Genomic DNA, 15,454 nt, shown 5'->3' with positions numbered 1-15,454 from the left:
ATTACTGTGAGGTAACAGGAGGAAAACGGGAATGAAACATCCATGAGATGTTAATTTATTTTAAAGTAAAGCAAATACAGCTTTTTTTACAAATCAGCTTCCAACTTTCCTGGTTTTCCGTTCAACATTTATTGTATTTTTGACTCTTTTTCATAAACTAAAAAAATTAGGTTAGGACAAAATAAATAACTTATTTCTAACTGCAGCAGAAAGACAGGAGGTAGAGCGGTTGTGTCCTTGGGCAAGACACTTTTCTGCTTGTGGTGGTTGGAGGGAACGGTGGTGCCGGTGATCGGCAGTTTTTCGTCAGTGCTGTGGCTACATTGTAGCTCATCGTCACCAGCGTGTGAATGTGTGTGTGAATGGATGGATGGATGGCTGATTGTTTTGTGAAGCACCTTAGAGGGTTGTAGAACCCTAAGAAGGCGCTAAACAAATACCGGCTATTTAACATTTTACCATCACTGCAAAGGTCAAAATACCTGCAAATGTGTCAGGCTGATCAGACTGGATGAAGGAGTCAAACAAGGTGAGACGTTTAATAGTTTTATTAGTTCTCTGGTCGTATCTCCGTGAGGAAGAAACGATGACTGAGATGAGAAGCCGGTCACGGCGTCTTCCATATATAGCCTTGCTTGGCTGTGACGTGGAGGGAATCCCCGCGAGGAGCACGCCGGGAGCTCCCCACGAGGAGCATGTCGGGAGTTGTGGTCCGAAGGTCAGCCGGGAGATACCTGAGTCCTGACAGGACCCCCCGGTCCAGGGACGGCTCCAGAAGTCCCAGCGCGACCCCGGCGGACCCAGAAGTCAGAGATCAGGGAAGGGTCCAGGATGGACCGAGCCGGCTCCCAGGAGCGTTCCTCGGGGCCATAGTCCTTCCAGTCCACCAGGTACTGCCAGCCCCGACCCCTGCGGCGAGCGTCCAGGATGCGCCGGACGGTGTAGATAGGATCACCGTCGAGGAAGCGGGCAGGAGGCGGCGCCGGAGCCGGAGGCGGGAGAAGGGAGGACTCCACGTAGGGCTTGAGCCGGGAGGTATGGAAGGTGGGATGGATGCGGAGAGTAGCCGGCAGCCGCAACCGGTACGTGACCGGGTTGATGACCCTTTGGATGGGGTATGGGCCGAGGAACCGAGGGGCGAGTTTCTTGGACCCGGCACGGACCCGAAGGTCCACCGTGGACACCCAGACCTTGTCCCCAGGAGCATAGGAGGGACCAGGACGGTGTCGACGGAGATGCTGGTGAGCATAGCTGGTGTTAGCTCTGGCTATGGAGGCTCGTGCTTTGACCCAGGCGTTCTTGCAGCGTCTCACCATGGCTTCCGCTGCCGGAACGGCGACCTCGGGTTCTTGGTGGGCAAAGACCGGGGGCTGGAAGCCATAGCAGACCTCGAAAGGGAACAGCTGAGTGGCAGATGAGGTGTGAAGATTGTGGGACAGCTCCGCCCAGAGGAGGTATTTAGGCCACTGCGAGGGTTGAGCCGAGACAAAACAACGAAGGTACCGACCCAGCTGTTGGTTAGCCCGCTCCGTCTGGCCATTGGTCTGCGGGTGGTAGCCTGAAGATAGACTGACCGATGCTCCCATCAGCCGACAGAAAGCTTTCCAAAACCGGGCCGTGAACTGGGGCCCCCGATCCGAGACCACGTCGACTGGGAACCCGTGGAGGCGCACCACGTTCTCCAGGAACAGTTCCGCTGTGCGTTGGGCTGAGGGGAGACCCGGAAGGGCGATGAAATGGACAGACTTGGAAAAGCGGTCCGTAACCGTCATGACAGTGTTGAGGTTATTGACCGGCGGGAGACCCGTGACGAAGTCCAGCCCCACGTGGGACCAGGGGCGGCTGGGCACCGGAAGAGGTCGGAGGGCACCAGCCGAGGCCTGGTTGGGGTTCTTGCAGCGGGCACAGACATCACAGGCGCTGGTGTATTCTTTCACATCCCTCGCCATGCCTGGCCACCAGAGGGCTCGCTGGAGGAATTTAAGCGTTCTGGAGAAACCAGCGTGGCCAGACAGGCGTGATGAGTGGGCCCAGGACAACGCCTCGCTGCGACAGGCCGTGGGGACATAGAGGCGACCCGCGGGGGTCTCTGGAGGCGCGGGGTCGTCCCGGAGGGCGTTCTGGATAGCTTCCTCCAACGGCCACCTCAGTTGGCCCAGGAAACGGTGTTCCGGGAGGATTGGCGCTGGCTCGGACGAGGGCGTGGAGTGGGTGAATTGACGGGAGAGGGCGTCCGCCTTCTGGTTCTTGGCTCCCAGGCGGTAGGCGAGATGGAAGTCGTAGGGTTCAAAGAAGAGGGCCCAGCGAGCCTGGCGAGGATTAAGCTGCTTGGCAGATTTAATGTGGGTCAGGTTCTGATGGTCAGTCCAGATCGTGAAAGGCCAAGTGGTGCCCAGAAGCCACTGCCTCCATTCCTCCAATGCCCATTTTATGGCCAATAACTCACGGTCGCCCACACCGTACTTCTGCTGGGTGGTGGAAAACTTCCTGGAGAAGTAGGCGCAGGGATGGAGCCTGTCGTCGGGCCCGCCTTGAGACAGGATGGCGCCGGCGCCGACGTCAGAGGCGTCGACCTCGACCACAAAGGGAACTGCAGGATCTGGATGGCGGAGGATCGGGGCTGAGGTAAAGCGGGTGACCAGGTGGCGGAAGGCCCGAATGGCGTCGGGAGTTAGACGAAATAGCTGGCCAGGGGAGCCTGGTCGAGTGAGAGAGGTGAGAGGGGCTACGAGGGTGCTATAGTTCTTTATGAAACGGCGGTAAAAGTTGCAGAAACCCAGAAAACTCTGCAGTTGTTTCAGGCTGGTTGGCAAGGGCCAGTCCTTCACCGCCTGGATTTTCTGAGGGTCCATGGTTATGCCTTCATCCGAGATCATGTAGCCCAGGAAGGATATGGACTGCTGATGGAAGGAGCATTTCTCGGGTTTACAGTACAGGTTGTGGTCCAGGAGCCGGGTCAGGACGGCGCGAACATGATGGATGTGTTCGGCCTCGGATTTGGAGTAGATCAGTATATCGTCCAGATAGGCGAACACCCACCGTCCCAGCATGTCGCGGAGGACATCATTAATGAGACGTTGAAAGACAGCAGGGCTATTGCATAGTCCGAAGGGCATAACCAGGTACTCCCAGTGGCCGGTGGGTGTTATGAACACGGTCTTCCACTCATCCCCGGCCTTTATACGGACCAGATTGTAGGCGCTCCGGAGATCCAGTTTCGTAAAGATCCGTGCCTGGGAGATGGCATCCAGAGCGGTAGTGAGGAGCGGCAGAGGATGGCGGTCCTTGACCGTGATCTTGTTCAGACCCCGATAGTCTATGCAGGGGCGAAGATCGCCTTCCTTTTTCTTCACGAAGAAGAAGCCAGCAGCACCCGGAGAGGAGGAGGGTCGGATGAACCCCTGCTGGAGGGCCTGGGCGATGTATTCTTCCATCGCTTTGGTCTCGGGAGGCGCGAGAGAGAAAAGGCGCCCGCGGGGATGACTGGTTCCGGGTAGCAGCTTGATCTCCATATCATATGGCCGGTGAGGTGGCAGGGAGGTGGCGCGCCGCTTGTCGAACACCGCGGCCAAGTCCCGATAGGGCAGCGGCAGGTGGGGCGGTGTGGAGCCGGGGCCCCCGTCCGGAAGACCCGCAGAGGATGGAGGAGGAACGAGGTGGGTCTGGCACGAGGTCCCCCAGCCCAGCAGGCGGTTCTGGGACCAGGAAATATGAGGGTCGTGGAGACGGAGCCAGGGGAACCCCAGGATTAGAGGAGAAGAGGGAGCAGAAATGACCAGGAAATGGAGGGTCTCCTGGTGGCCTTGGGTGATCATACGGAGTGACTGGGTTCGGTCTCGGACTGGGTAGGGTTGGAGAGGCCTACCGTCCACCGAGGTCACTGGTATAACTCTCTCCAGGGGTTGTAGGGGGATCCGTAGGCGTTTTGCCAGATCTAGGTCCATGAAATTGTCCGCGGCCCCTGAGTCCACCAATGCGTTTACGTGGAGTGAGGCCTCACCATGGAGGAGGGTGACAGGAATAAGGAGACGGTTAGTAGCGACAGGGGTAGAAGAAGACCCAGACTGAGCAACCCCAATACTCAGTGGGGCCCCCCGTTTCCCGATCGTAGCGGGCAGTCCAGGCGTCGGTGGTCGGGAGAGCCACAGTAGGCACAGAGGCCCTCGCGCCACCGTCGTTGTCTCTCCTCGGGGGGAAGGTGGCCGAGCTTCATGGGCTCCTCCGCCAGCATGGGTACAGGAGCTGGCGTGGGTGAACGAGGGCGAGGCACCGGCGTCCTGGGTGGACGTGTGGATAACTTGGGTCGAACCAGAACCCGCTGGTCGATGCGCAGCGCCAGATCAACCACCTCATCCAGGGTCTGAGGCAGCTCCCTTCCCGCCAACTCATCACGGATGTAGGGTGCCAGCCCCTCCAGGAAGGCGGCCCGCAGAGCGGAGTCATTCCTCTGCAGCTTGGCGGAGATGGTGCGAAACTCCGACGCATAAGCGCACACCGAGCGCTCTCGCTGGCGGAGTTTGAGAAGGCGTGTCTCTGCTCCCACTTCGCTGCTGGGGGGAACAAAGGTCTTCCGGAGAGCGGACACAAACGCAGCATAGTCGTTGCAGGCAGGGGATTTGGAATTGTAAAGCGCAGCAGCCCACTCCGCGGTGCGTCCGGAGAGCAGGGAGGTGAGATGCGCCACTCGGGAGCGCGCAGATGGGTAGCGTCCAGGTTGGCACTCGAACTGCATGTCCAGCGTGGCGAGCAGACCATCGGGGCTCCCCGTCTCTCCGTTCCACCTCTCCGGCAGGCTGAAGTGGGGCTCCTCCCTAGGAGCAGAGCGGGTTGGCTGCTGGAGCGCAGCGATCTGTTGCTGCTGATCGTTTGCCTGTTGTTGGAGAGCCGTGAGAGCCGTGGATAGACGCAGGGTGTGGTCGGACAAGGAGTTCACCTTGGTGTTGAGCTGATCTACCATGGAACGCAGCTGCACGTTCTCGTGGCGGAGACGATCGATCTCCGTCGAATCTATTAGGATCTCAGTCATCCTGTCAGGCTGATCAGACTGGATGAAGGAGACGAACAAGGTGAGACGTTTAATAGTTTTATTAGTTCTCTGGTCGTATCTCCGTGAGGAAGAAACGATGACTGAGATGAGAAGCCGGTCACGGCGTCTTCCATATATAGCCTTGCTTGGCTGTGACGTGGAGGGAATCCCCGCGAGGAGCACGCCGGGAGCTCCCCACGAGGAGCATGTCGGGAGTTGTGGTCCGAAGGTCAGCCGGGAGATACCTGAGTCCTGACAAAATGCTTTTAAATGGGAGTTTAAATGGATCTCGCTCATTATTTCAAGCTAAATTTTCATTTTTCACTTTGGGTTTGAGTCACATCACAGCAGAACTGACAATTCTGTTCCCGGCAGGTTGTGAACAACTGTAAAAAGTGCACAAATGCTAAAGGTGATCTAATTCTAATGCAGTCTTTAACATTTCATCCATGCAACTAGTTTTTGACAAAAAATATTATTGGATTTTATACACATAAACAAAATCTATTTCTTCATGTAGGAAGCTCAAATTATAAGCTGCATCAGTGTTTGTAGGGTTTGTACATAATTTATGTCCTTTTAGAAAAAAGATGGAGAAAAGCTGCAGCTTTGAATGGATTTATGAGGAAAAACTCCAATTAGAAATCTGCAAAAATAAAGTGCACACAAACCGTGTGAACATCTCAGTATTTTCATATTTTAGATGGACGGCATCTTTTACACCTAAAAATGTATCTCTAACTAAAAAGTCCAGATTTCCTCATGCATTTTGATCATATTATGTTCGATTGGCTGGTTGCTGTAAATCAAACTCAAAGTGTACATATTTAGTTCTTTTTGATTATTTCAGTTGTTTCCTTTCTGTATTTCAGAGCCCCTCAGATGAGATTTCGGTTGCTGTCAGAGAAAAACAACCCAGAGTTTGGTGCTGTGAGGAGAGAGCACATTCCATGTAAGCTTCATTACTCCTATTCAATCACCCAGAGAACATACTCAATTTTCTACTTGACCTAACTTTATCCGAAGGCATCACTGAGGGGTTAGAAAATCTACTGTATCTGTCTGAAGGCTCAGCTTAGCTGTTTTGAATGACAATAAAAACAAGTAAAAGTAGATTTTTCACTCAAAACAAATCAAAATTCTGCAATATTTTCTAGAGCATCTAACGGTTTTCATCCTGTGATCCAAAGTGGAATTACAGAAGAACAACAGGTGGGTGAGTGCAGAAGGAGGTCAGTTTGTCGAGGCACAGCCAGTTCAATGAGGAGAGAATAACACGTACAAACTTTTTACATGAGAGATAACTCATTTCCACCTGGCAAGAGGTTGAATATCACCATGGCAACCACAACAATCTACCTCCTGAGTGTGCGGCCCCATCCAACCTTAGCAGGTGTGTGATGAGAATCGGTGAGATGCAGAGGGATGGTGTTTCCCATTTGCACCACAAAAGAATGAATAAATGAATATGTCAATGAACGTAAAGAATAATGTCAAACAAATGAACAAACAAGCAAGCAAACAAATAAATAAAAAAATAAAAACCCACTTCTGCATCATAAAAGGGGTATTACATTTAGGAAAAATCCCTGACACAGCTAGTCACCCACGGCAGTGTAAAAATGTCAGATGAAGAACTTTAATAAAATGAGATCCACTTTTAATAATTCATATTTTCACATTCACTCTGTATGAGTGTTGTTATTTATCTGTAACAGAGCTCATTTAGCTTGGGATTGTCCATAAAATTATGAGCAAATGCCACAAGAACATGAAAATGATAAATAAATGATAAATGACCCGCACTTGTATAGCTCTTCTCAGAGTAAGGACTCCAAAGCGCTTTACACTACAGTGTATCATTCATCCATTCACACACTGATGTAGATGTAGACGCACTGATGTAGAATTCACCTGTTGCATAAAAGAATAAGCAATAAAGCTTTATCGCTCACTGGTTTTGTTGTGCTATCACAAGAACTCTGACAGCTCTCCATTTTGGATGGGAAGCTTTTTCACAACGGTTTCTGTAGAAACTGCAAAGCATGTAGAGCTCAACACAATAAATAGCATGTATTATTACAGCTGCAACATACCTTTACATAACATTAAGGTGTGAAGGCAGACTCGTTTAAAGGGAACACATACAATGTTGTGTCTCCTTTCTGACCAGATGTTGAATAGATGGTAAAAGGTCAGGCTGTACCTAAACTGACCATTGCTGGACGCTACAATATAATTTTTTTAATCTCTCCTCCTCCCTGGGATGTCTGTTGATCACAGTGCTCAGTGCAAGGAGCCCCTCACGAAAGTTCTTATTTTCTATTGTTTTCTTAATCCTGATTGGCTGGTGCCCCCTGATCACTTTGTGCCCTACATGGTGTGTGATGCGCGTTTGAGGAGCGGCGGTCATGTTTCAGGGACATCCATCCTAAAACCAAACACTAACAGAACACAGATGAATGTTTTTTGTCATCTTTGAATTTTTTATAGAACCAGTAAAACCCACATGGCAGCACAAAAAGATGCAAAAGGATATTTTTGCATTAAATTAAAAAAATATAGAAATTATTTCTGACAAACGAGCAGATGGCTAATTTTGAATTATTTAAGAAAATAAATGCATATAGGATAGGGAGGTCTGAAAGGTTTCTGGTTGTGGATAAAACATTTGTCATATGACAGCTCTATGTCATGAAGGTCTTTACAGGAAAATCGGATCATCCTCAGCACCGGCCATCATCACCTGCAAAGGATTTTATTGCTAAGACCCAATTTGATCTCTTGCTGTCCACTTTGTCTCATTCAATTCTAAGCCTTTTAAAGAGACCCAGAAAATAATTTTCCACTGAATACTGAAGCAGAATACACAATTATTGAGTTCATGACTGTAAATAGTGACAAAGAAAGCTCCAGAGACAACACCAATCAGCAGTGATTCCCTTTCAGCATGGTCACTCAGTTGGAAAATGACAAAAAAGCCACTGAACTCTGCAACACAAACATTTTCCCACTGAGTTTCTTCCGTGCTGGAAAATGTGTCAAATGTGACAAACACACACTGTGGCAGTCTGAGATTTGTCAATGTTTGCTTGCTTTGAACTTCAAACTGAAGCACAGCATGTCCCGATCGGTTCACGTCTTTGTCCAGGTGCTTTGCTTGAGTTGCTGACGCGGTCACACCTTACCAGGAAACAACCATAACACCAAGCACATTCCTTGTGTTCTCTCAGACCAGCATGCGGTTAGTAGCTCATGAGCAAACATCATAAATATCTTGTTTTCAAAGCAACCATGCACTGTTGAGTGGTTTTGTCCTCATCTTTTTTTTTTCATTATTATTATTTCAGCAAAAGCAGATTAGATGGGGACAAATTGTCCAACCTATTACGAGTGAGCAAATATTGGTGGAGTCAATTATAAGGTTTGTTGAATAAACCCATTTCTGGGAGAGTTAATACATGTATTATTTTTTTAATGAATGTTTTCTTTTTATTCGTTTCAAACCTGACATTTGAAATAATGGTACATTTTTAGAAAACAAGTTGTCATGTCAGGGTTTGAATTACGGGGAGCCAGGATCCCCTAAAATGGTGATAGGGCTCCCCGAAAGGGTGATGATGCTCCCCAGAAATGGTGATAGGGCTCCCCCGAAAGGGTGATGAGGCTCACCTGAAAGGGTGATGGGGCTCCCATATGATGCACTACAAATATCTCAGAAATCCTGTCTCTCAGCACAGTTTAGTTATGTTTTTATTTTGAACAACTTTCGTCACTGTGAGCATAGTCAAGGTAAGAAATTTTATAGGATTTTTTGGGATTTATGTTTACTATGTATCATGAATTTCACTTCATGAATAAACATCATGATCATTTATTTTATTTTTTTGTTTGTTTCAACTCTACTTGTGTCTTTGCCTGGTACCCGTTTCCTTCCTCCTGCTGTGTTTCTGGTTATTTACTTCTCAGTGGATAAATGAAGATCAATATTCCTAACTTAGGGCCCTTGTCCTGCATGTTTCAGATGTTTCTCTGCTCCAGCACACCTGATTCTGCAGGAGTCTGTGATTAACAGACAATGTGAAGACAAGTTGAGGAAGTAACCACTGAATCAGGTGTGTTAGAGCATGAAAACAGCTAAAGCATGCAAGGTAGTGCCTCAAAGACAAGAATTGGACACTTTGAGGTCAATAATCCTCAAAATCATGGTGCCTGTCAGGAGTACGTTGTCCAATCTATTCTCAAATTATCCTCATTTAAATTACTTAAACAATTTTTTTCTTTAATTCATATGATCCAGCAGAAACGGTGGTAGCAGCTAGCTTGGCATTTTATGTGCAGTCTGAAGCATTTAAACTGATATTTTGGACATAATATCCCTTTTGCTAATCATGAGCAGGTTTAATAAACGAGTTTGAATAGTTTTATAGAAGACCATTTTTATAGCACAATAGACTTCATTTTTCACTCTTCTTGGACTAGAGGTAAGTATCGTTCTATGCTGCAAAATAATGTTTCGTTCCCCTTCATTCCACTAAACATGAAAATCGCGTGGAATGAAATAGAGGTGTTTTACCAGTGATCTCCCTTCCAACCAGGAGCGATTTTGTCACAAAACGGGAGCAAAACATCTCTGGTCCCACAAAGTCACAAAATCATGGGAGAATTGCAACACAATGGAAGTTCGGAAGTTACAAGAAATGGAGAAAGACAGCTGCATGTATTCAAAAAAATATGTGGTTTTATTTTCTATTCTTTTTCCATTGGCTACGGGGGTTTCACAGGAAATGGTGTTCATATATCTGCATGCGACTTTTATTTTGAAAGTTTCTGGATGTTTTACACTTCTTTTGAAAGCATGTAGCACTTTCTGCACCTTTGTGAGACGCTTTCACGTCAGGTGGAAGGAAAGGGTTAAGCTATTTGCTACAGGTAAGATATTTATTGTTCATAAGTTTTCTACAGAACCTATGTCAATCCAAACTTTTGCTTTAAATGAGTGAGGCTTCACTAGTTTAGCAGCCAAATGTTTTTCACAGACAAACAGGATCAGTAACCGTCTGGTGATGTTATATATCTGATCATTTGGATAGCTTTTTGTTTATTTTCTAAAAATGCATCTTTTTATTATTTATTTTAGGTGATATCTTTCAAAATAAAGTTGGGTGATTTTGATCAAAAATCACTTTTATCTGTTTTTGCAAACAAACTCATCAAATGTTTGACCTAAAACTAAGAGGGGCAAATACTAATCTTTAATTTGCAAGATGAAAAATAAAACGAAACCAAAGCCCTAAAAACAGGGCTTTAAAACTGGATTTCCCAAGTATACCTGACGCAGATCTGCAATATCACGTGGACATCGGGGGAAGATCTATTGGATTGGCAGACTGGGATTGTGGTCCCCTTATTTAAAAAGGTGGACCGCAGGATGTGTTCCAACTACAGCGGATCACACTCCTGAGCCTCCCTGGTAAAATTTATTCAGGGGTCCTGGAGAGGAGGGTCTGTCAGAGTGCCAAACCTCAAATTCAGGTGGAGCAATGTGGTTTCCGTCCTGGCCGTGGAACGCTGGACCAGCTCTATACCCTTAGTGGTGTCCTGGAGGGTATGTGGTAACCCGACCAATCTACATGTGTTTTGTGGATTTGGAGAAGGCGTTTGACTGCATACCTCAGGGGGCCCTTTGGGGGGTACTTCGGGAGTATGGGGTACCAGGCTCTTTGATAAGGGTTGTTAGGTCCCTGTATGACCGGTATTAGAGCTTGGTCTTCATTGTTGGCGGTAAGTCGAGCTCGTATCCGGTGACAGTTGGACTGTCAAAGGCTGCCCTTTGTCACCAATTCTGTTCATAACTTTATGGACAGGATTTCTAGGCACAGCCAAGGTGTTGAGGGAATCCATTTTGGTAGCCTGAAGATTGAGTCTCTCCTTTTTGCAGATTATGTGGTCCTGTTGGCTTCATCAGAACGTGATCTCTGGCTGTCACTGGAGCAGTTTACAGTTCTCTCGGCTGGCCAGGGAATGCCTTATTCCCCCGAAGGAGCTGGCCCAAGTGCCTGCAAAGAGGTAAGTCTGGGCCTCCCTGCTTAGGCAGCTGCACCTGTGACCCGACCCCGGATTTGCGTCCGAAAATGGATGGATGGAACTATCATTTGTGGACAACTGTGTCACAACTGAATCACAATGCAGCCTATTTAGATAGATTTACACTTGACAAAGCTAAAAACTGTCCCTTCTGACACCACAGACAAACAGTCAAAGAAAGGATGATCTGAATGTTTTCTCAGGGTGTTTGATCAATTTCCTTGTCAAGCAATTGTAAAAGACAACCACAAGTGCTTAAAAAAACTCGTGTTATTCTGACACAAAACCTAACACAGTCTTTCTCATTACCGAGTCTTCACAGAGGCAGGTTGTCAGGCTGAAACCCACAGGAGTCGCTCCTGCAGATGCTACAAAACATCAACATCAGCTCCCAAAGTGAAGCAAATAGGAAGTCTGCTAGCATCAGCCTTCCAGTGTAAAGGAAATATTTACGTACAGCATTCATGTAGAATTTTAAATCACACATCAACATTTTTGCAAGACGTTCATCCATCTGGTTTCAGGCTGAGCTAACGGTCTACCGCTGGAGAGATAAAAGGGAGCTGGGAGAAAAAAAACTGGATGAGTCAGCAACTTTAAAGCACCTCCACTAACAATTTCTGTGTAATCAATAGGTTATTATCATGAGATGTATAGTTTCTCACCACAGTGATTTTAGTTGAACCAAGGTCAGCCCATTAATCATAGACAAATGACTGGGAATAATGTGCTAATGTAAATTTCAATCTCATTATGCTGATGATGTTTTTAAGGAATAAATTACAATAAATCAACAAACAAATCAACGTTTCAGACACCAAATTACTATTTATCATGTGTATTAATAAAAATGCCAAACAGCGAAGATGGATGGTGTTGTCTGTTGGATGTTGCCCATGTTGGAGCCACAGTAAACTTTAAAATGACAATGCCAAAGTCGTGCTTTAAAGACGTATTACCTTCACACCAACAAGAGCAGCAAATATCATGCACAGTCTGAGCCTTGTTAGCATTTTTTATAAAATCAATGAGAATTCATCCCTCAAAAAGACATGTTTTCTTTTGCAAAAAGACATAAATCACATATCTGACAAGTCTGGATTATTTAATAAATATAGCAATACATAGAAAATTTCTGTAGCAGCGAAAAATACATAATTAATTATATATTATAAAAACTTTTTGGGACAATGACTTTTAGTAAAACAACCCCATTGCAGGTGTGAAATGTCAAAATATCTGCCAGTAAAGAAGGCCAAGGCTAAACAAAAGTAAAACACTTAATAGGGACATAATTATCAGATAATTAGCTAAATAATATAACTATTACCTATTACACCTCCTTGGCCCCGTGTTGGAGGACAACATGATCCTCAAAGCTTTTCAAAATAAAACAGAACTCCCATATCACTAAAGATCCAACAACCTGTAAAGAAAACAAATAACGTTTTCTAATTATCTAAAACTTTTGACTTGGCATTTTTCTGTAATTGATTTAAAAATGAATTATTAACAACATCCCGCAAGCTGTCAACACAAGTGATACATCACTGAGCTATTATTTTAAAGTAATCATCTTGTGTATTTTAATAATATAATAAAACAAAAGATGGGAATCAGTTAATTCATTTTCTGACATAACAACTTTTTTAATGTTTGTGGATGTGGGGAGAGGAAGCAGGCTGGTCTTTTTCGGACTGATGCAACTCATGAGTTCTGCCTCAGGAGGGAGCCAGTGTGCTGCAGAACAGAGCGGACCTCCAACCCATCCTACACAGAAACAGCTCCAAAATCAGGGGGATGATGTTGGTTGCTTTTTGCATGAACCCAGGGGAGGATTTACTGAACACTAGCAACTTTTTGCTAACTTTTCAAAAAATATATATGTTTTTGCATATTCATAGACCCAATGAAAGATTTACAAAGACGTAAAACAATGCAGCATCTTTGTTTAAAAATACTTTTTCCACAAACATACGTCTGATTAACACATATATTGACTCTTAAATTTCACCTAATGCATGAACTGATGGATGGATGTAAAATGATATGTCAGCTCCAAAAATAAGAATTTGAAAACATAAAAATGATCAAATCTAAGAAGAATAAATAAAATAGAGTCTGGATTTAAATGTAGTTTAACTTTCCTAGAAAATAAAACTGCATTGATGCAATTTCTACAATAATTATTTGGTAAAGCGTTCATTGTTTGCTCTTGACCTCATTTTATTTAACACTACAATAATAATAATAATTAATTCAGTTTAATAACAGGGCACTTTATGTGGCTGCAGAAAATCTCGTTTCCTTCTTTATGCCTGAGTTCACAATGCATAATTGCAAGCCCAAAATGAGGGTTTTGAGCGCATGCATGGGATAGAGAATTTCCCCATGGCGACATGAAGCTGATGCAGAACAAAAATGACAACTTCCTCCCCACATATTTCAACTGGCAAGTTGAAAGCACTGAGAAAAAAAACAAATTTTCTTTTCTAAGAAAGCTCTCACTGCCAAGGCTAACAAAAAAGGGGTTTCTTCAGCATAGAAGAAGAAAAAGAAGAAAATATCATTTCTATAGCGCCTCTCAAGATAAAAATCACGAGGCACTTCACAAAAACAAAAAATGTAAAAATATTTAAAAAAAATTAGAAAATGGTTAAAATGTATGTAAAATGAGCAACAAATAGACAATTGTGATTAAAAAATGTTAAGAAAGAGAGAGAGTGAATAGGAAAGAGGGAAATCAGTGGATCCTGAGGAAGGTGGAATAGGTGGGGAGAGCAGAATAAAGAGAGAGTGGTGAAGAAGGTCATACAAAAGCCAGTTTGAACAAGTGAGTTTTCAGCTGCTTTTTGAAGGAGACCACTGAGTCCACTGATCTCAGACTCAGGGGGAGAGAGTTCCAGAGTCTGGGGGCCACAGCAGCAAATGATCTGTCACCTTTGGTCTTTAGCCTGGTGCGCTGCACAACCAGTAGGCTTTGATCACTGGACCTCAGGGACCTGCTGGGGGTGTAGGGACTAAGAAGATCACTAATGTAAGATGGTGCTTGTCCATGTAAGGCCCTATAGACCAGAACCAGGATCTTGAAATGAACCCTGAAGTTGACTGGCAGCCAGTGAAGCTGGAGGAGAAGCGGGGTGATGTGGGTGTGTTTGGAGGACTTGGTCGGAAGCTGAGCACAGGCATTCTGAACCTCCTGTAGACGGTTCAGGGAGATTCTGTTCAGACACGTGAAAAGAGAGTTACAGTAGTCTAAGCGTGAGGAGATGAAGGTGTGGAGAACTGTCTCAAGTTCAGAGCGGGACAGAATGGGACTCAGCTTAGCAATGTTCCTGAGATGGAAGAAGGAAGAGCCAACAAGAGAACTTACATGATAATCCATGGTGAGAGCTGGGTCAAAGGTCACGCCAAGATTCCTGACAGAAGGTTTGGTGTGAGAAGCAAGCTGACCAAGAGAGTCTCTGACTTTGGGAACCAGCTTGTCTGGGGCACAGATGAGGATCTCAGTCTTATCTTCATTCAGCTGAAGAAAGCTCCCAGTCATCCAGGTTTTGATAGAGTCTAAGCAGGTGTGTAACAGCTGCAGCTTAGACATCTCATGGGGCTTAAAGGAGATGTACAATTGGATGTCATCTGCATAAAGATGGTAGGAGATTCTTTTGAAGGAGATCAGGATGTGCTGAAGAGGAAGCAGATAGAGAAGGAAGAGCAGAGGCCCCAGCACAGAACCTTGTGGGACACCATGGGTAAGGGAGGTGGTGGAGGACCTAAACTTGGAGACGGCCACAGAAAAGGAGCGCTCAGAAGAATAAGAGGAGGAGGATAAAAGGTATAGTTGGTTTTGATCCCCCATACACAACGCGGGTTAGTCATTCTGTGTGAAATGGTCAGTACCTAAAGTCATAAGTCAAAAGAGGCTCCTGGGGAGCTTATTCTTTCCTACTGCACAAATTCTAACATTTCAATAACATAATTTCCAGTATTTTGCCTCATGCCATGCATATTTGTACGCACAATAGTCCATCCTGCAAGTGTCTTCAAACTAATGAGAAATGTAGGAGGGTGAACTGCAAATGTGAAGTGGTGAAATGGTTAAATTGGTTTGTTTTTGGGGAAAAAAGCATGGAAGAACTGTGTTTAAAGAAGTGGGGGAGAGAGAGGGTAGGTTGTAAGTGGATGTGACAGGTTTTCACCCAGGAGAGAGTACACACACACACACACACACACACACACACACACACACACACACACACACACACACGCACACACGCACGCACGCACGCACACACACACACACACACACACACACACACACACACACACACACACACACACACA

Source organism: Nothobranchius furzeri, chromosome 11, assembly GCF_043380555.1.
Source record: "Nothobranchius furzeri strain GRZ-AD chromosome 11, NfurGRZ-RIMD1, whole genome shotgun sequence".
NCBI classification, from domain to species: Eukaryota; Metazoa; Chordata; class Actinopteri; order Cyprinodontiformes; family Nothobranchiidae; genus Nothobranchius; species Nothobranchius furzeri.
The sequence above is the reverse complement of the archived record's forward strand: the minus strand, read 5'-3'. Positions refer to the sequence as shown.